Below are 21936 nucleotides of genomic sequence, written 5' to 3'. Positions count from 1 at the left end.
GTGAGAAACATCAGAGAGAGAGAGAGGGAATCTTATTTATTTATTTTTTTAAAATGAAAACCCAATGCATTTCCCTCAACATTTCTCTAACTATTTTGCCTAGACCCTTTCAAGCTCACCTTAAAAAGCAGTGTTGACTATGTGAAACAGCAGATGTAGTTGTTGTTGTTTGCATCTGTCCGTCTCAGGAGACAACGAAGTGCACCTTCTAGGGTGAAGTCAAACCACTGCATTAGCAGCACTGAAGTGACCTCCCTGGGGTGCAAGCCTGGGCAGTGTGCAAGGAGGTCTTGGGCTGCCCAGATGACAATACACCCCTCTCCTTGGCCTCACTGATGTGGTCCAAGGGAGCAAAGGAAAGCAGAGCAAAATGTTTGGCACCTGATTGGCTGCAGGAGTCTAAAAGTCAGATAGTTGTTTATTCCCTTGACATCAGATGAGAGAGCACTCCACAGGGTGGGCCCCACTACCAAGAAGGCCCTCTGCCTGGTTCCCTGTAACCTCACTTCTCGCAGTGAGGGAACCGCCAGAAGGCCCTCGGCGCTGGATCTCAGTGTCCAGGCTGAACAATGGGGATGGAGACGCTCTTTCAGGTCCCACAAGGCAGTGGGTGTTTATGATCAAAGTTTTCCTAAAGCCAAATTGCTGCAGAAAAGTAGAGAACTGAATTTAATTTGTTGGGGGGGGGGGGGGAGGATGAGAGAACCACAATGGACATCCAAACTCCCCAAAGTCATTCCTAGCACCCATTAGCAATCCTCAGTCATGACTACACATCCAACATCATTCTGGGTGATAATGGAGAGAGGAAAGGAAAGGATAGCCATAGAGAAGGACATTCCCTTTTACCCCTCCCCTCTTGCTTCCACAACTGTTGCTCCTGCTGTATTAATGTCAGGGGGGAGGATTTGTTCAGCTGCAGGGGTTGTCAGAGATTGGAGGGTGACAGAAGGATAGGGCAGCGGCTTGCAGGCGTTTGATTTAGCTGAGGGACATTTCTGGGTTTTCCCTGATTTTGTGTGGGGATTTGCCCTTCCTTCAGCTGTGAATTTTCATGTTTTGCAGTTGGTCTTTCAGGATAAAAACAAACCGCCTAACACAAACCGCAGGGATTTAAGTCTCAGTTGAAATGTCGGCTTAGGCGAACTCACAGGAGAGTCAACCCCTCCTTTTTTAATGTAGTGTTTGGCTTCCTCACAGTGCAATACCCCCAAATTCCTGCAGTGTCCCCAATTAAAGCAAAGCCCGAGGATGTATTAAAAACTGGGAGGAAATCTTTGAAAGGTTCCTCTTAATTGGTTCTGAGATTCAGGCCTGTTATCAGAACTGAACAGAGAAGAATCAGTATTAACACCTGGACTCATGGCTATGCAAAATCCAGAGTTCCTAAAGCAGCAATTAAATGGCTTAATCTTAAAACCCTCCTAGGTTCAATTCAGTAAAACTGCTCTGAAGGGCAGTGCTAATTCTTCATGAATTGCCGCTTCACATTAGCCAATGCTGTTTTAATTTCCGTACCATCCCTGCCAGACTCTCCTCTGAGCTGCTTGCAAGGCTTTGAAGCTCTCCATCCCCAGTGACTTTCTTATTTGTCCTTTCAACAAGTTTGAGTGATAAATATTTGTGTGCGGAAAGGCAGTTTTGTGTGTGTTTGCATGTCACAATTTATTTATTTTGCATTGCTGAAAAATGATTCACCACTTTTGATAATTGTTTTGGCACTGCTTGCAAAAATGTTCCCCTGTTCATTTACATTGCCCCTCTGTTCGTTTCCCTCTCTGTTTGCTTCTCTTGCTCCCAGCGATGTCGTCACGCAGCCAAATCAGATTGGATACATAACACTCATGATATCGTCACCCTAATGAGGTGGGATCACACACTAGCTCAGGAAGGGAAAAGAATAACTAACTGGGGAGAAGGAGTTAGTGCCACATCAACAGCAGCTAAACAGAACTTCGGGGTGTGTGTGTGTGTGTGTGTACTGCATATTCCATACCCTCCAACATTTCTCAGATGAAAATAGTGACGTCCCATTCCGTAACGATAATTTTACTATTTATACCCCACACATCTTGCTGGGTTGCCCCAGCCACTCTGGGCAGCTTCCAACATGTATAAAAACATAATAAAACATTGAACATTTTTTAAAAAACCCTTCCCTATAAATATCAGTAATTGCCTTCAGACGACTTGGGGGGTCAAATAACTCCTTACCCTACAACATTTCTCAAATGAAAATAGGGAGATCCCAAGGAAAAGAGGGACATTCCAGGATCCAATTAGAAACCAGGACAACTTCTCTAAATCAGGGGTGTCTCTTGGAAATTGGAGGGTCTGATTTGGAGGGTCTGATATTCCACACAAAGTATTTTTCCAGGAAACATTTGTATCCTTCAAAAAATACCTATATTTCAGCTCCTGCAATAAAACCTGGAGATTTTTTTTTGGCACAACCCTAACATATATGTATCATCATTAACCTGGAAGCAAAAAATGGCAATAAATTTAAGCCAGCCATTAAACCAATTCTCTGTACTGAGAGTGTGTGAGAGCACGCGCGCGCGCACACACATACACACACACACACACACATTCAAATGCCTGAGCTGGACATTTTAATAGAATATAAGTCCTGGGAGCATTAACAAATTCTGGAGCTTTTAAATCAACTGTGACCTCTTCATTTAGGAGGCTGCTCCAGTAATGCAGTGGCTCACTAAGGTTAATGATGGATCATGGCACGGTACGATTTGCAGAGTGCCATTTAGCCCGTTATATTCCCCCAATGTTTGCTTGGGTCAGGTTATCGCATCTAAATAATGAGCCGAGCCACCCCTTCCTCCTGGAGATAGCCAGTGATTACCGGAAAGCTCACTTTGCAGGACCAGGAGGCGCCAAGCCTTGCTAGCTGCTGGTAAATTATGATGCTATAGTCAGAGGCTGATAAAAGCAGACTGGGGTCAGGATTCTCAGTGACTGTGTGACACCTGCCTCATGTAGCTCCATCTGGGTGAACAGACGGCCCAGCTGTTAGTCAAAATGAGACCTTTGACTCTCTCTCGGTTTTCTTGCTACTGACTTTTTTTTTTCCAGTGGGGAAGGTTAGGTGACCTGACCTGCTGTGGCAGATTATTTACAATGAAAGCTGCCCCTATTTCTTTCCCCTTTGCTTCCACTGAGGTCCACAACATGGCCTGCATGCAAAGTGCCGCCAGTGTGCCACTTTGAAAGCGCACTGATAGCTTCCAGAGGCTTTTCATTTATTGCAAATGTCACGCTGTCGGGCCATTCCAGGCGCCTGGAGGAAAGGGATGGAGGCGACATCGCTGCCTAGCTGTGAACTTGCTGCAGAGTGAACACAAACATTTCTTTCTCAGCGCTGCCAACCTTTCTTCCCCCTGCGGGGATTGCTGCAAGGAGGCACAATTGTTCTGAAAGAAACTGAGATGATAAGAACCGGCAGCCAACAGTTCTGAATGCATTTGGGTGTTTGCAGGTTGCCTCCATCTATTCTAGTGCTTTAAAAACAACAACAGCTGATAGCACAAAGTGCCTTGTGTCAGCTGGGTCTCCACGTTTTGGCCACATCTTTGTCCACCATCATTGATCTTCCCATCAAAAACTCCTGACACGTTTCTGCCAACCCCTGCAATTTCTAGGGACACCAGTCTGAAAACCACTGCTCAGTGGTGCTAAGAGAACATTCAGCATTTACGGTGCACGCACGCCAAAGCTGAAATCTGTTGGCACTGAGAAACAGATTCATTAGCCTTTCCTACTTACACGATTTATGGTCTGGTGAGTTACAGAAGGAAAAAAAAAATCTAAAGCAAGCAGTTTTGTTACCAAACTATATAAGTAACAGATAAAAAAGAGAGCGACCAACATCACCCTGTATGTCGGAGGGAAATAGATTGTCTGCTGTTTCTAAAAGATGTTCCATCAGTTTCTATCACGAGCAAAAGACCTGAAGATTACATGATACACGGATTCATTCGGGAAGAAAACGACTCATGCTTTAAAAATACAGGAGACACTCCCCCTTCTCACTGCTAACATTGCTGTTAAACTTTCCATCTCAGAAGAAATGGGACCACAGGAAGCTAACAAGTGGTCATTAGTGGTAGGTGAAAGAGCCATTATTATTATTATTATTATTATTATTATTATTTCAAATATATTATTTTCAAAACGTCTTTCAAGAAAGAAGCTCTCAGCTCCCATGCGTCGCAGATCTTTCTTTTTCTTTTTTTCTTGTCTGACTAAATCAAAACTGGGAAATGCTATACGATGAAATCATGTGGTGACCATTCCGAAAGTACAACTGGAGAGATGAATGTGGAGAGAGGGAAATGACTGAAGCATTTCATTAAATTGTGAGCATTTGCCTCATTAACATTGTAATACCGGTCCAATTTTAAAGCTGTCTTCAACACTCATTAACCCAGCTGCATTCTCAAATTCACTTACTGTGAAAATAGAGAAAAGAACAGCTTTAGAAACATTGGCTATATAATTATTTCCAAAAAGTTTTGCACACTTCGTTGCACTGAAGGCTTTGACATTCTCTGTTCTTGGAAGTCTTCGATGCTGCTCGATTCCATGTGTCATTCGGAGCCAGTGGTCTGTAGGCAGCCACACCCATCAGCCAAATGTCAACTAAGCTTCATCCATCAATACAGGTCATTGACATTATTGTCCCACATAAGTACCTAAGACCCCCTACCTGCTGGGAAGCTAGTGGCCCCACCCCACCTGGTGAGTTGCTTTGGAATGTGGTAAGTATTTACCACGTTGCTCACTGGAAGGAGAGATCCTGAAGTTGAGGCTCCAGTACTTTGGCCACCTCATGAGAAGAGAAGGCTCCCTGGAAAAGACCCTGATGTTGGGAAAGATGGAGGGCACAAGGAGAAGGGGACGACAGAGGATGAGATGGTTGGACAGTGTTCTTGAAGCGACTAGCATGAGTTTGGCCAAACTGCTGGAGGCAGTGGAGGATAGGGGTGCCTGGCGTGCTCTGGTCCATGGGGTCACGAAGAGTCGGACACGACTGAACGACTGAACAACAACAACAACAACAACAACAACAACGTATTTAGGGATTTGGCCTCAGAACCAGGAGACCAGGATCCAAACCTTTTAAAGTCACTGGATGACCTTAAGCCAGCCAACCTATCTCACAGAGTTGTTGTGACGATAAAAATGGGAGCTGGTTCTTTCCTCCATGTGCTGCCTTCACCTTCTTGGGAGAAGGGTGGGGTATAAATGTAGGATGTGTTCATTGAAAGTGTAATTGATGTGAGCTTGTATGATGTAGTGTTTAAAACACTGGGCTTGGATCTGGGAAATCAGGATTCAAATCCTCACCTACGGTGACCAGTCACTTAGGCTAACCCAGGCACAGACAAAACTCAGCCCTCCAGACGTTTTGAGACTACAATTCTCATCATCCCTGACCACTGGTCCTGTTAGCTAGGGATGATGGGAGTTGTAGTCCCAAAACATCTGGAGGGCTGAGTTTGCCTATGCCTGGGCTAACCTATGTCGCAGGATTGTTGCCATGTGGAAGAGCCACCTTGCCCGTGTGGAAGAGGGTGCCTGGGGCCACGCGATGTCATCGTGGCGTGTGTGACATCAGCATGGCCCATGGCACACTGATGTCACCCATGCATGTGGCAGGGGCGTGCCGGCGTGTCAGGCAGACAACCCACAGAGTGGGCACCACTTCCCTTCATTTAAAATTTGTGGGGCCTTGGGCCTCCATGGCCCCGCATAGATGGCACCTATGTTGTCACGAGTGCTTTAGTTCAGATTTTTGCATTGCAGGGAGTTGGACTAGATGATTCTTCTGGTACCTGCCAACTATACAATTCTATGAACTCTTGTTGTTTTTGTTGTTGCCTGTGTAAGCTGCTGCTTGGCCATCTCAGATCTAAACCTTAACTATTTTCCGTGGCAAACACTGCTCACATTTGTACTGCTCTTTGTATCGCTGACATGGGAAGCGTAGATTCCTGAAATCTGTTAGCAAGATGTCTGGCTGATTATTTCCCATCCTACCTGGAGGTCATTATCAGCTACTTAGTGCTCTTTGATTATCTGACAGGTGGCTATAAACCTTGATGGATGCCCCCTGCCAGCAGAGCAAAATGTGAGCGCCCTCCCCAAAAAGTTTGTGAATCCTAATAACATAGATTATATGATTGATGTGCAGTATGCCATTTAATTACAGGAATAAATGAGGAAGAGGAAACTTGTCACTTCCCCATTTATTATCTCGTAATTAGACGACCACTAATCAGGCCTTCTGGTTGGCCAAAGGGATTTTAGATATAATTGACTGTAGCTCACCATTGCGACAATGCAAAGGGGAAAGATAATCACGAAATAATTTGTGGTAGGAGAAGACAAAACCGGATTCTTTAATAATAAAAATAATGCCCTGAACAGACCTGCATGTTTAGAGGTGAGTAATTTAGTGCAGCAAATGAAATGCTTCTCCTGTACAATGACAGAGTACTTTTTCAATACCTAATATTTATGCATATGCGATTTTTGGAATGCAGCATAGATCAATACTCTAGTGGAAAGCAAGGCATTCATCTTGGTTTGGGCTCGTATGTAATACATTCTGCATACTTTGCTTAACATCAAAACCCAATAAATAGACCAAATGGATGATGATAATGGCACATCACCGGGGTCATTATATCCTAATCGTGGCATCTTAATGCCAAGTTCAAGATTTAATTAAATATTAAAATGGATCAGGTTTTTCCAATCTGGCCTGGCCAAGACACCATATTTCTTTGAGGTTTTCTTTTTTTTTTCTTTTTCTTTCAAAGGACTGATGTACAAAGCCACTGTTGTGTTAGGTCATGCACATGCACTTTTATGTTTTCCCCTGCCCTGGTGTGGCCTCTGCTCAGATAGGTTTTACAAGATTTATAGTATTATTATTTTTAACCAAAGGGCATGCCTGCAGAAAGAAAATGAATGTGCTTCTCACATGCAGGAAATCTACGCCCTGTTTAGCCCCAATTCCAAGGGCAGATCTACACACATGGTTTTTAACGTTAAGGAATGGTTTTGGTAATGTAGATAGACACATGACGTCCTACCTTTTATGTTCATAATTCATTATGAACTTGTATTTTGTATTGCTTAATTCTTAATCATTTTATGCTGCTAAATTGGTGAAATACTGCTCATATGTCCCTATGTAGTGTTTTACATCTTTCTTTCTTTTTACTGCATTCAAATCCACCTGCAATGGTATTTGAGTGGCAGATAACAAAGGACACAGAGGGAGGGAGGAGGAATTAAAATGTTGCACCAGAGGGCGGAGCAGAGCAATCAGCAGCAGGGAAAGAAACTGTTCTTTGGAAATGGTGTGGCTGGGTATTTCAGTGGTACCTCTGGTTATGAACTTAATTTGTTCAGGAGGTCCGTTCTTAAACTGAAACCGTTATTATCCTGAGGCACGCTTTCGCTAATGGGGCCTCCTGCTGCATGCGCACTGCTGGCACTCGATTTCCGCTTGCATCCCTGGGCAAAGTTCACAACAAGGAGCAGCTACTTCTGGGTTAGCAGAGCTCGTAACCTGAAGTGTTCATAACCTGAAGCATTCATAACCAGAGGTAACACTGTACTTAGGGGTTGCCATACATCCCGGAATTCCTGGACATGTCCTCTTGGGGGGGGTCCTACATGCCTATCCGGGACACGGGTGGCGCTGTGGTCTATACCACTGAGCCTCTTGGGCTTGTCGATCGTAAGGTCGGTGGTTCGAATCCCCGCGAAGGGGTGAGCTCCCATTGCTCGGTCCCTGCTTCTGCAGTTGGAAAGCACGTCAAAGTGCAAGTAGATAAACAGGTACCGCTCTGGTGGGAAGCTAAATGGCATTTTAGTGCACTGCTCTGGTTTGCCAGAAGTGGCTTAGTCATGCTGGCCACATGACCTAGGAAAACTGTCCGCGGACAAACGTCAGCTCCCTCGGCCAGTAAAGCAAGATGAGCGCCGCAACCCCATAGTCGTTCACGACTGGACTTAACTGTCAGGGGTCCATTACCTTTACCTTTACATCCGGGGGGAATGTTACAGTTTTAAGCAAATGTCCTGGATAATAATAATAATAATAATAATAATAATAATAATAATAATAATTGTGTGCTGGTGGCTTTGGTTCAGGCTGCGGTTCTGGAGTGGGTGGCTCAGGGCTAATGGGTGATTGCCTTAAAAAAAACTCAACAACTTTTGTGTCTGGATTTTTACCTTTTGAAATATGGCAGGCGCGCAGGACGGGCAAGGAAGGGGTCGGTTCTGCTGCTGCTCCACTCCTTCTGCATTGCAGCCTCCCTCCTCCTGCCATCCGTTCCCTTCTCCCTCCTTCCCTCCCTCCCTCTGCGTCTGGCGCGCTGCACAATGGCGGTGGGGGGGCGCGACTCCCAGGCTCCGGCACAGGAGAGGCCGCGGCCTGCAAGAGCGGAGCAAGGAGGGAAGCCGGGGGTGGTGGTGGAAGCGGAGGTTGCGAGCGAGTGGGGGCCTCTGGAGCGTTGGCGCTCCGCGGGGCGGGCTGCTCTGGGCTGCTCCCGGGCCGCTAGGCCTCGGGGCTCTCGTTGTAGCGGCGGGAGCAGCAGTGTGGCCTCTCTCCTTGGCCTCCCCTTGTCCTCTGGAGCGCCGGAGTTCTGATTCAACTGCCCCGCTTCAACTGATGCTCCCGGCCCGATCTCTCTGCTCCAATCCCTGTGTCCGTGGGGCACATGCGCAGTAGCGCAAACCCAGAGACACACGGAATGGACGCAGAGACACTTGCGTTTTATATATAGAGATAGTACTCATTTGTAACTTTGCATCTTTAAAACACATTAGCATATGTAAATGTCATGCAAATAGTTTCCCTCTTTTGCCACCTTTTTGGGTGATGCATGCCCTCATCTTTTTCGGTGGTGCATAAGTGGTCACCCTACTCAGAGGAGATGTGCGATTTCAATGTAGGATCTTCCTCGGTCACACAGCTGAGTGTCTTCACCACCATGGTGTTCAGCGGCCACTTACCTTCCTGCCAGGAAATGTTCACCTGCTGAATTTCTGAGGCTATGCCCTTTAAAGGAAGAAGAATGGGGGGGTGATATCTCTCATTATTGCTTCTCTACTATTGATAAATGTGTTCTGCCCATCCGAAACTTTTGCACGGAAGTTAGAATTCAGAGACACCTCCCGCTCTTCCATTTATTTCTCTTTTTCTCGTAAGTGGAAAAGGTAAAGATTCTGAAGACATTGCTCCAAGGAAGATACAGAGAAAATAATATTTTTCCAAGCAGAAATGTGGTTCAAGGAAGTGGTAATGTCTGGAAAGCCTGCCCATGTGACTAATAAGTCTTTGGTAATGATACGCAGCTGCAAGCTGTTTCGCTCCTAGCTGCACTTGCTAGGGAGCCCAACAGCCTAGCCTAGCTATCTGCAAATAACATATTCTTCCATGTTATTTCCTCAAGCCAAAACACACTCATTCACAGTTAGCCTATAGTGATCTCCCCATAACTATTTCTTTGCCAGTTTCATATAATTCCACAAGGCTTCGTTCTATTATATTTTATACTATCTCTCTCTTAGGAAGGTGAAATATGCAGCTGAATGAAAATGGATTCCCAACATTTCCCACACCATTTGTGGGTGGCAAAATTTGGAAGGGAGGGCATTTTGCTAAATACAGTGGTACCTCTGTTTAAGAACAGCCCTGTTTAAGAACTATTCGGTTTACGAACTCCGCAAAACCAGAAGTAGTGTCCCGGTTTGTGAACTTTACCTTGGTCTAAGAATGGAATCTGAATGGTGGAAGGGCACCGGTGGAGGGAGGCCTCATTAGGGAAAGCGCGCCTCGGTTTAAGAACGGACTTGCGGAACGGATTAAGTTCGTAAACCGAGGTACCACTGTAAGGGTTGGAGGTGAATTTTTCAAGTCTTTTTTTTTCTCAGAAAATTCTCTTCTGAGAAAATTTCGGCTCACTTAAAAACAACAACAACTCTCAAGTGCTTTTTCCTGTTGGTGGCAAAGGACTAAGATAAGAGTACTGGCAGGCACTCAGTTCCCATGGATTTTGGAATGTGGGAGAAGCCATGGATGTTAAAGTGGCATGATAGTGCTTTAAATCAGTGTTTCCCAACTGGAGGCCATATGCCCCCCCCCTGGGGGTCCCCAGGATATTCCAAGGGGGTCACAGGTGAAAATTGTGTAAATGGAGGGCCACTGCATGAGGCTTGAAGGCCACAGAGGGAAGTGAGAAGTGAAGGGGGGAGGAAAGCACTTTAAAAAATAATAATAATCCTGATTGGCTAACCGCTTGGCATATCATAAGTGGGTAAAGGTTGCAGCCCACCAGGGTCTAACACTCCTTTTTGCCACATGCATTTTCTTGGAGCAGTCCTGGTTTGTTTCTGGCTGAGTCTCTCATTTTGACCAGTAGAGCCCGCAATCCAGAACTCCCAGGTCAGGTAAGTGCGGTGGTGGGAAGGCAATGGGTAGGGCTGGGTGAGCTGGAGCTGCTTGTTGCTGCCGCCAGTGCTGGGCCCGGTGGCAGCCTGTCCTGACTTTGCAAGGTTCAGGGTGCAATCAGGACCGGTGCTAGGGCTTCTGGCGCCCTAGGCAAACCACCTTCTGGCGCCCCGCCCGCCCGCCCCCCGCCAAAGCCTGCTTTAGCGGGAGGTGGGGGGGTGGAGAGGCAAGCAGCAGTTTCTCTGCTGTAGCGGAGAAGCTGCTGCTCGCCCGTCCCACCGCCCACCCCCCGCCAAAGCGTGCTTTAGTGGGAGGTGGGGGTGGAGAGGCAGCAGTTTCTCCACTGTAGCAGAGAAGCTGCTGCTTGCCCACCCCACCCCCCGCCAAAGCCTGCTTTAGTGGGAGCCGGGTGGTGGTGTAGGGGGCAAGCAGCACCTCTCCGCTACAGCGGAGAAGCTGCTGCTAGCCCCCCCCCCCGCCCCCCTGCCCAAGCCTGGCCAGCGCCCCCTCCATTTTGGTGCCCTAGGCAATTGCCTAGTTCGCCTAAATGGACGCGCCGGCCCTGGGTGCAATCCACTCCAGGGCCTTCGGATGTTGCTGTGGGTGCAGGGCCTGTCAGCAGCATTTGCCCGGCTCTGCAAGACATGGGGTGAAATCCACCCCAGCGCCTAGCCTAGCGGGGTTGTCTGGTGCTGCTGACTTGCATCTGGTAAATAACTGTCTACTCAAAGGAAAGTCACACTGAGTTCAGTGGGCCTTACTCCCAGGTAAGGGGGGGGGCTATACTGTTTTATCGGGGCAGCCGATAAAAATGGGGGCATGGGTGTAGTTGGGGGGGCAGAACCTCAGATTTGTATTGATTTGTGTTGATTTTTACCTTGTGGGGGGAGCAGCTGCCCCCCGTCCCCCTTGGTTACACCCTTGAGGGGGGCCACAGGAAGGAAACAATATTGGAAGGGGGCCACGATCAGAAAAAGTTTGGGAAACACTGATTTATATGAATGTTGTGGGTGAATGGTGTATGTGGGTGTGTGATGACTAACTTCAGTCCATTGATTTTGTGGAAATTCACTGAATATGCCACCAGATGATGATGATGATGATGATGATGATGATGATGATGAAATAAATACTTGCAGTATTATAATTAAAAGACCATTGTAAATTAATTGAATGACAGTTTATTGCAAAGTTTATAATCTTTCTCTCTTTCTTTTTTATATGCTATGCTTTATGAAATTTATTGAGCTACAAGGCATGAAAATACATGATAAAAAACCTTGTTAATAGCAATGCACCTAGTGGCTATAAATACATCAGATAAAAATTCATTTACTGCACTGCTTAATTAGCTGCCACCTATTTCCACAACTAGATGAAATCTGGTTTACAGAGCCATGTGATGCAGGATTGCTATTTTTTCTGCCCATTTAGGAAAGTTAAGAATGCAATTAATTGGGAAGGTAAACATCCAGTTGTTTGCTAAGCTCTGCCATAATGGTGTGCAAACACATATGGGACATTTTGATAAGTTTGCTTTCTGCAATCTGTGGATTGATAAAGGCCCATTTTATACAAACGATGCACTGTTCTGCTTCCAAAAAAAGCATTTTGCCTAGGGTTGTTGTTTGTTCTTAAAGACAATTTACAGTAGGTGAATACAAACATGCGGCTCATTTTACGAGCAAACGTGATGCATTTGCCCGACTCGTAAAGCTTCTGGAGGGATTTTAATTTCACACAACTGTTAGGCTAAATTTCCTCAGAGCTACAAGGCTCCTCTTTTCTTCAGTTAAGGTCTGAGTTCCCTCAAATGTCATCTATTGGAGGGCTACATTTAGGCAGTGGGCGGAGCCTGAGTCAAAAGTGTTCCACCCATTTCTTTTTGTCTCTATTCTAATCACTCTTCTCTCTGGCCCCATTTAAATCAGTATCATTCTACTTTAACAGTGTCATGGCTTTCCTCAAAAATCAGGCACACCCAGACCATTGACCATGTTAGGTGAAGCTGATGGGAGTCGTGGCCTAACAATTATAAGCTCCCCAACTCTGCCCAAAGGTGTTGTATCATGATTGTGAGAAGTCCAGGAATTTACTTTTCCAAGTCTGTGTTGACACTGTTGCAACTAGGACAGAAATACAAAAACCTTGGCTTCTTCCTTCAGAGTGGCTTTTCATTTCTCATCTCTCTGAGACTGGCCATTCTCTTGTGCAGTGCTCGAAATAAATAAGCACGCTTCAGATGATTCTTGGAAACAAGCTCATATTTGTTGCCATCCCCCCCCACTCCTTTAGACCATCTTAATTGGCTCTCTCCTATCTCAGCTTATGTGCCACATGTCCTTCCACACTTGTGGTGTCCTCCCCGTTTACATCTCTATCGCCAACAGGCAGCAGATCTCCCCTTGGAGGGAAGAGCATCGCTTTGGCAAACAAACACAATGTGACGGGCTTAGTTAGCACTAGCTAGGAGAAGCTCAAAAGAACTAGCTGGATGATTTCCCCTGTTGTAGAATGTATTAAAAAGGGACTGTGAATAGGAGAAATCAGGCAGAGATTCATCTTGAAGTTATCCCATTTATTTGGCAATGGCGAGTCAAGATGGGTGACTCTAGAAATTGCCTGAGTGATGAATCAAAATCCCTGCTGATATAAATACATGTCCTTTCTAGGTCATATTTATAATTGGAAAATAACAATTTACTGAAACCTTGATGGCCTACATGAAGTTTGAGCTTGGATTAGCAAAATAAAATAAAATAAAATAAAAAATCCTTCCAGTAGCACCTTAGAGACCAACAGTTTGTTCTTGGTATGAGCTTCCGTGTGCATGCACACTTCTTCAGATACACACACGTTTCCGTGCATGCACACGAAAGCTCACACCAAGAACAAACTTAGTTGGTCTCCAAGGTGCTACTAGAAGGAATTTTTTATTTTTTTATTTTGTTTTGACTATGGCAGACCAACACGGCTACCTACCTGTAACTTGGATTAGCCCTTCCTTGAATTAGGGGGCAGGCCATGAAGATCTTGTATCTTTTGTTGGTTACAGAACAACCCTGTACAGTGGTACCTCAGGTTAAGAACTTAATTCATTCTGGAGGTCCGTTCTTAACCTGAAACTGTTCTTAACCTGAGGTACCACTTTAGCTAATGAGGTCTCCCGCTGCCGCTGTGCCGCGGTCATGTGATTTCTGTTCTCATCCTGAAGCAAAGTTCTTAACATGAGGTACTATTTCTGGGTTAGCGGAGTCTGTAACCTGAAGCATCCATAACCTGAAGCGTCTGTAACCCAAGGTACCACTGTATTCCCATTCCTACTGGGACAAGGTAGTTAATGTCTATGGGCTGCCCGTAGCATCCAGATGGTCTCCAGTTTGGGAGTTGGGATGGAATGAGCCTTATTTTGTCTTTCCTATGTCCTATAGATTTCTATTGTGTTTTTGAAATTGGGGAAGTTAGGATTTGGTGGCATAGCTATGCCCCTTCTTTTCCATACTGTTCTTGCCCCATCCATGACTCCAACCCATGTTAGGGAATCCCCGAGGGATTGGGAAATTTGTGATTTCAGCAGCTTAGACAGTGGATTAGAATTTAATGTGGCATCAGGAACCTTCCACCTTGTCCTAATGTCTTTGGATGTAGGGTTGCAGAGCAATAATAGTGGCACATGAAAGGAGCTCCCCCCCCCATGCAAATGAGCATAAATTTATGTTAAATTGTGGAGCAGCTTACTAACTGCTGACTATTAATTCAGCATTCATTCAGTACAGCTGGCATTAAAAAGTGTAGTAGCTCAGCTCTGTTCCTCTGTGACTGTTGCTGGTCTCTGAATTTTAAATTTAGCACAGTCAGTATGAAACATCAGCACTGAAACACTTTCCCTCTCCTTTCTCTCTGTTTGTACGAGGGGTAGCGGCTTGGAATGTGATTTTCTGAGTGTATATGGCCTCTTTTTCATTGACGGGTAGCAGCTAACAGAGCTTAGATGTTGGGTGTGAGGCGGCTGAAATGAATCTGACTGCCTCATTGACTGGAGAACGCTGTTCCTCCAAAGAGAAATGCCTTGCTCCCAATCCTTCTGGCGTAGCTTCCACCAAGCAATGGCCCTTTAAGGTGCTGCAGCTGCAAATCTTGTAATTTGGTTTAGCAACACAATTCTAGGCAACGGCCGATGTCACAAGAAGATCATATTAGCAACCAAATGTTTGTCTCGGATGGTTTTCACAAATGTATGTGTGAGAAGAGCAGGGTTACATGTGCTGGCTCCGAACTCCCATTGTGCTTGGCCTCCATTTGTAGCTCTCATCTGCAGCATGGCCTATGTCCAGCAGACATTGGCTCTAAATGCACAATCTCAGGGCCATATTTGGCATATTCACCGCCGGGGTGTATAGATCCACCCAGCGCCCCCCCTCCAATTTAGTTAATTTCACATGCATGGCGCAATTGAGAACGACAAGCGCCATCGTTGAGTCTGACAAGCACCACTGTTGTGAATGACAAGCACCGCCACTGGCGTGGTGCATCCTTGGTAAATGAGTGCACAAAGTCGAAAGTCCTTTAGTGAAACAGTAGGTATACATTTTGGTAATACCTAGGTATATATGTATTTTGTTTTTCTAGTTTGATCAAAATTATTTATTATAGAACATAGGCAGAATTTGGTGCCTGATTGCCCTGCACCCCTTGCACTCCCGAATAAAGACAGCCCTGCACAATCTGGTGAAAAAATGAGAGTAAATTGTATATTCCAAGCCAAAAAATGCATGCATGGTACAGGACACCTTTTGCTAACTGGATGGTGGGCTCATTAGAAGTTTGGCATTGTAAGGGTGTGGAGACTTCAATAAGCAGATGTCTGCTGTTTCAGAATAGGTTTTTACACTTGGGTGGATGTTGCTAGAGATGTGAATGAGTGTAGAAACCTCTGGCTTTTGTGTGGTTGAAATACAACCAGCTGTACAAAAGTACCAGTAAATGTTGCATCCATTGTTCCCTGTTTGCCTCTGGCCATATTGACCTGTGTTTCTGGTCATGTCTGCCTTTGGCATGTAGCCACTATGGGGGAATGTAGCCCTTTGGCTGAAAAAGATTCCCCACTCCAGATCTAATACATTCACCCTTTTGCTTCCTCTAGAATCCACTAGATGGTGGTAGTATATGATAGACCCCAACAGATTGTAGGCTATCACCAAGGACAAGTAGCTCCTATGTTGCATTAATGCACTTAATTTGTTAATCTTTTTTCAGCTATGTCAACTGAACTTTAATTGGTGTAAGGCAGAGGTTTTCAACCTTTTTGGGTCCACAGCTTGCTTGACCAACTACATTCTTTCTGTGGCACCCATGTGGGGCTCAAGAGCCCAGTTATGTCACCCCTTGCCGGCAGAGCTGGCAACCCCTCACCCCTTTTCAAACACCCTCCCTTGTGGAGTGTTCCTTCACCCTCCTCTCCTCTTCCTTTTCTTTGGGAGTCCTCTGAGCAGTTGCTGCTACTGCCCCTGGTCTCTGAGCTGCCCCCCACTGCCCCAAAGAGAGGTTCCTCCTCACGCTTCCCAACAGGGGCCAGGGAAGCACCCCTTGGCCACCCCCAGAGGCACCATTCACCTGGGGAGCTTGTAGCCAGGGCTGCTGCAACAAACAACTGTGCAAGCCTTTGAGGGCAGAGATGCAAGAGGGCATCAACGGAGGGAGGGGAAGGAAAGAGGGATGGGGCCCAGTGTTGCCTGTGGCACCCTGACTGTCATTCAAGGCACCCCAGGTTGCCACAGCACACTGTTTGAAAACCACTGGTGTAAGTCAAGTACTGTTTGTGCCCAGTTGCTACTGTGGGTATGGGTTAGAGCAAAGCTGAAATTTCTCCGAAGACATTTTCTTGAGAAATTTGCTCAGATCTCCTGTTTTTCTCACCATCATTTTTTTTTTATGGTGATTGTCATACACACCATTGCCCAATGCCATTGTGGAGGTTATAGAATAGTGGACAGACTGCCAAGAAAGTTGCAATAGCAGAAGGGAAGGGAAGGGGATGGGAAAATACCAGGGAAAAGAAAAAAGCCATGCAACTTCCACTGCTGATGCTACTTTCCTGCTACAACTTTTGCCTTTTGTCGCTCATCTTGATAATCAAGAAGGGATTTGTTGCATTCCTTGTATTTCTCACAAAATAATAATAATAATAATAATAATAATAATAATAATAATAATAGAACTACAGCAGAAAGTAATTCCAAGATATTAAACCTATACATTTTTCTGTGTGTATTACAGGCACGGGATATTGTTTAAATTGTGCCTGAAATATGAATGTCAAATGCATGAATTCTCTAGTCCGGTCCTGCTCTGCCAACAACGTGGGCAGCCGCTTTCTATTGTCAGCCTCTGTGCCTAATTTTATGTGCCAAACCTGGAAAACTACCCCCCTCTGTTATTCATTGAGTTTGAAGGGGGAGGGGAGTCTACTGACAGTTTGATGCTTCATTGAAAGATGTGTTTTTCAAAAATAAAAATCAATCAATTCTTTTGCACCAAGGCACGGGAATAAAAGAAATGATATTTAAACCTGTTTACTGCTTCATAAGAACATTCATTTCACTGAGAGCAGCAATAAATCTGCTGGAGGTGGGTGCTTGTGGAACGGGAATAGCTGGCTCGCCATTAGTTGTGCTTTTTGAGAGATGTGACCACAGGCCAATGAAATGGCAGAGCTAATATACTACTCATCATGCCAGCAAATATACAGGCCTCTAGGCTGAAGGACAAGAAGCTGAGTTTGGTTTCTCTTTAATTTTCCAGAGCAAATAATAATGCCCTTTGTTTTTTCCATAGATGGAACTGAGCATGTAGAAGGGGATGGGAACGGTGGATCAATACTGATTTAATTTTCAGATCCACTTCAAATACTAACCAGCAATAAGACAGTTGGAATACTTTGGGGGATAAATTATAGAGAAATTGCAGCGAGTGTTTCTGTTTTTGTGTTTTTGTGGTAGTGAAAGGACTTTGAAAGGAAAATCTGGAGATTCCAGCTTTCACGCTTATGTCAGGGCTGCAAAAATGGTCCATCTCTCTGTACCTTGGGGCTGTGTAACAGAATTGTTTCATTTGCCTCTTTCCTCTACCTGTCAATTGAATCCCCTGTAAGAGGTGAACACAGTATTTGTGTGTTGCAAACATAAAACACATGGGGCCCCCTTCTCCTCTGTCGCCCCCTTCTCCTTGTGCCCTCCATCTTTCCCAACATCAGGGTCTTTTCCAGGGAGTCTTCTCTTCTCATGAGGTGGCCAAAGTACTGGAGCCTCAACTTCAGCATCTGTCCTTCCATTGAGTACCCAGGGCTGATTTCTTTGAGAATGGATAGGTTTGATCTTCTTGCAGTCCATGGGACTCTCAAGAGTCTCCTCCAGCACCATAATTCAAAAGCATCAATTCTTCGGCGATCAGCTGTACGTATGTACAATTAATAGTCTGTCACAACCATTTCCCCTAGTAAATGCATGACTTTATGACTTTCTCATAGTGCCAAAGGGCTGAACTACATGTTACACGCCAAACATGGGATTCCAAATTCTTTGTTTTCTGCCAAATGTGTAAAGTAGAGAATGGGGAGGGAGGTTCCCAGAGGAGAAATGGTTGGAATGAGGGATGGCACATAAGCTTTTCCTGATGGAAGATTCATCTCCAACTTCTTATCCTAGATGTTTTTTTCCACCCACTGCAACAATATGCACCTAAGAATTTGTGCAAATAATGAGATGTGTGTGAGGAGCAGCAGGAGTTACATATGAAAAGTGTTGGGAGGTTAAAGCATCCCCCACCTGCCCACTATATCTCCCCTGCAAATATCCTCTCTGATCCATGTTTTTTCCGTAAGCATATACTCTGACGCAGGTTTCTCCATTGCCATTCTAGTGGACCAGATATAATTTGAAATTTGAGGAACAGACCTACTAAGCTTGACACCAAAGAGAATTTGGATCTCTCTGGGTTAGTAATGATCATTTCCACCACCATGGCACTATGAAAAACAGCAGAATATTGTGTGAGATGTTCTGCCAGACATAATCTGAAATAATCACCTGAAGTTTTGGAGTGCCAATTTCCAAACTGGTGGAGCCGAAATATGTAGGCTTTCATGGGAGGAGGGGGCACCCTTGATCCTGTGCATGCCTCCATATGCAGACGTCTATGTATGTAGGTTCCTTCTTTTCTGATGTCCATAGTGAATGTTGGGAGGTGGGGAGTCAAATGACTTCAGGATTATTGCCATGCATGTAGTCCTGTTGTGGTTTTCAATATGTGGAGCCTCTTTGTGATATTATAAGCTCAAGGGGACTAAAGATGTCATGCTAGCAACACAGTTTCAAATTCATCAACATTTTAGTTCAGATTTCACCTAAAATACACATTTCTGCATGTTATTTTGCTTAATACACATATTTCCGCAAGCAATTTTCCCTTACACAACACAGACAAATAAATTTTCAATCCTCGATATATGCATTTTTGTATACATTATTGGGCTGCAGAACTGGATCACAAAATGCAGAGAAGTGCGGATTGAACAGGATACCTGTGTTTTGTTTTGCAGTTTGTTTCAGGAGGTGTAAATTCAGTAGGTTTGCACACAAAGGTAGACAGAGGCAAATTTATCTCCCACTCATCCCTAGCAGAAGATGCAGACTACATGTGCAAAACTTGGGATTTTCTGTACAAAGCACTCAGGGCTGGTAAGGTGAGGCAACCACTTCAGATAGCGGGTTCCACAGGGCCAGATTCTGTTGTTGTTGTTGTTGTTGTTGTTGTTGTTGTGCTCCTCCCTTGTTCCCAATGTAGAGTCCCCCCCCTCTTTGTTCCTGATATAGGTCTTCAGTCACCCCTTCTTCCCTGACAGGGGGACATTTTGTGCTTTGCCTCAGAGGCCATTGGCCCAACCCTGCAAACCATGCCCTCCCACTTTTTAGGCCATGGCTAGCTACCACCACTTTTTCTTGCACACAGTATAATCAAGACTTTTATTAAGTCCCAGGGTAGAGGGAATGAGGCAAGATCCCTCAGTATTTCACTAGTATGTCACAATTGGCTTACTGTGTCACTAGCAGTGGAGGGAAAAGGAACATGGGTGGCGGTGTGGGTTAAACCACAGAGCCTAGGGCTTGCCGATCAGAAGGTTGGCAGTTCGAATCCCTCAACAGGGTGAGCTCCCATTGCTTGGTCCCAGCTCCTGCCAACCTAGCAGTCTGAAAGCATGTCAAAGTGCAAGTAGATAAATAGGTACCACTGCGGCAGGAAGGTAAACAGCATTTCCGTGCGCTGCTCTGGTTCGCCAGTGGTGGCTTAGTCATGTTGGCCATATGACCCGGAAGCTGTACGCCGGCTCCCTCTGCCAGTAAAGTGAGATGAGCACCACAACCCCAGAGTTCTCTGAGACTGGACATAATGGTCAGGGGTCCCTTTACCTTTAGCAGGGGAGGGAGCAGCCACAGAAGTTGATGCAGCAGTCAGGCAACTACAGGAGTAGGTCTGAACATAGGAGCCAACTCCTAGGGGCTGAGGACCCTTTGTGGCATCTTTCTGTACCTGTGCATGCTCTCTCTCTCTCTCTCTCTCTCTCTCTCTCTCTCTCTCTGTTTCCATCTGCACTCTTAAGTGATACAATCTACTAAATTCCCTCAGGACTTTATAGCACACTTTTGGCTACATTGGTAGTCCAAGTCCCATTGATCACTTAGGAAAAAATATGAAATGTGGAATGGTGCACCTGTGACTTAGCCCAGTACTCTGCCTTTCAGAGAGGAGAGATTACTAAGCTTGAAAATAGCCTTTTATGTAGCCTGTCTAGAATAACATGATAAGAATATTGATAGAAAAAGAATCACCTTAGCAAAAAAATTCAGTGACATTCAAAGAGCATTCTATAAATGTCAAGGCAGACACCTTCTTCTTCTTCTTCTTCTTCTTCTTCTTCTTCTTCTTCTTCTTCTTCTTCTTCTTCTTCTTCTTCAGTATTTTCTGGGATTCCTTCCACCCCTCACCCACAATTTAGCCACCATCAGATTATCATCAGCACAATAGTTGCATATAGCTGTTCGACACCTTGCAGTGATACAAATCCAGTTTGGCTGCATGACAGCTGATCGCCCTACATCTCTGTCAAATTGTTCAAGCTCCTCCCTTAGATGTGGTCCTATGCTTATTTGAAAACAAAGTGCTTTGTTTCTTAGTTTGTTGTAAATGCACTTCTCATATGTTTACTTTCCTTATATATGTACCTGAAGAGATATATTGCTAGATAAGGCTCCCAACCCCAGAGAATAAATTAATTCACTATCCAGAAGACATTTTCTGTTACAACTTCATGGCATTTATGAGATGCATTGTATTAACCCTATCAGGTTAATAAGGTCTTCTATGTTGATTGGGAATTGGAAGCATTTAAACTTTATACAGTGCTGTATTTCGAAAACTGCAGCCCCCAAGTCTCTTTTAATTTTTATATAAAGAAACAGTAAAACTCATCTTATTTAAACTCAGTGGCTATGCCCTGTAATAAAGATTCTTCAGAAGTTTCAGGAATAGTTTGGCTGAGTCCATTTTGGTTTTGTATAATGCTTCCCAAGGATGCATCCACACATACATCCTGTATGATCTTGGTTCTAGTATCCATAGATATAGTCACCATGTCCTGGAAGTGACTCACAGTGATTGAAAACTGCCTAAGTACTACAGCTCCAGTTCATACATGACTTTCTATGTGGTAGGGGTGGAGAACCCTTTTTCGATGTGATGTATTATGATTGACAAGTCCTGCACACTGGTCAAAATCCCTTGCACTTGGGAAGAACCACAGTGCAGTGCAAGGGGCATTGCCAGACTTATGCTTTGCAAGCCCCTGCACTCCTTGCAACTTACCATATGATTTTTGGACTTTTCAAGAAGTGTCTGCTTCAAAGCAGTTGCTTCAAAGAGCTCCCTTGACCAAGGCATGCTCCGACTGTCCATCAGTTGACAGCCAATTGGGAAGAACATGTCTTGATCCAGCAAAAGAGCAACCAGGAACACACTATAAATAATATTATAATAATAATAATTAATAATTTTATACCCTGCCCATCTGGCTGGGTTTCCCCAGCTCCCAATTGTTTCTTTAAAGCCCTGTTCCCTCACCTGATGTCATAGAGATCCCCCCCACTCTATGGGGAGTGGCCATAGTTCAGTAGTAGGACACATGCAAAAAATCCTGGGTTGAGTCATCTTTGCTAGTAGGAGTGGAGCAGAGCCTTGCTCTGAAATTTTGAAAGGATGTTTCTAGTCAGAGTAGACCATAAAGGTAACAAAAAATATAAAGGACCCCCTGGACAGTTAAGTCAAGTCAAAGGAGACTATGGGGTTGCGGCACTCATCTTGCTTTCAGTCCAAGAGAGCAAGCGACAGCT

Source organism: Lacerta agilis, chromosome 7 (genome assembly GCF_009819535.1).
Source record: "Lacerta agilis isolate rLacAgi1 chromosome 7, rLacAgi1.pri, whole genome shotgun sequence".
In the NCBI taxonomy this organism is placed as follows: Eukaryota; Metazoa; Chordata; class Lepidosauria; order Squamata; family Lacertidae; genus Lacerta; species Lacerta agilis.
The sequence above is the reverse complement of the archived record's forward strand: the minus strand, read 5'-3'. Positions refer to the sequence as shown.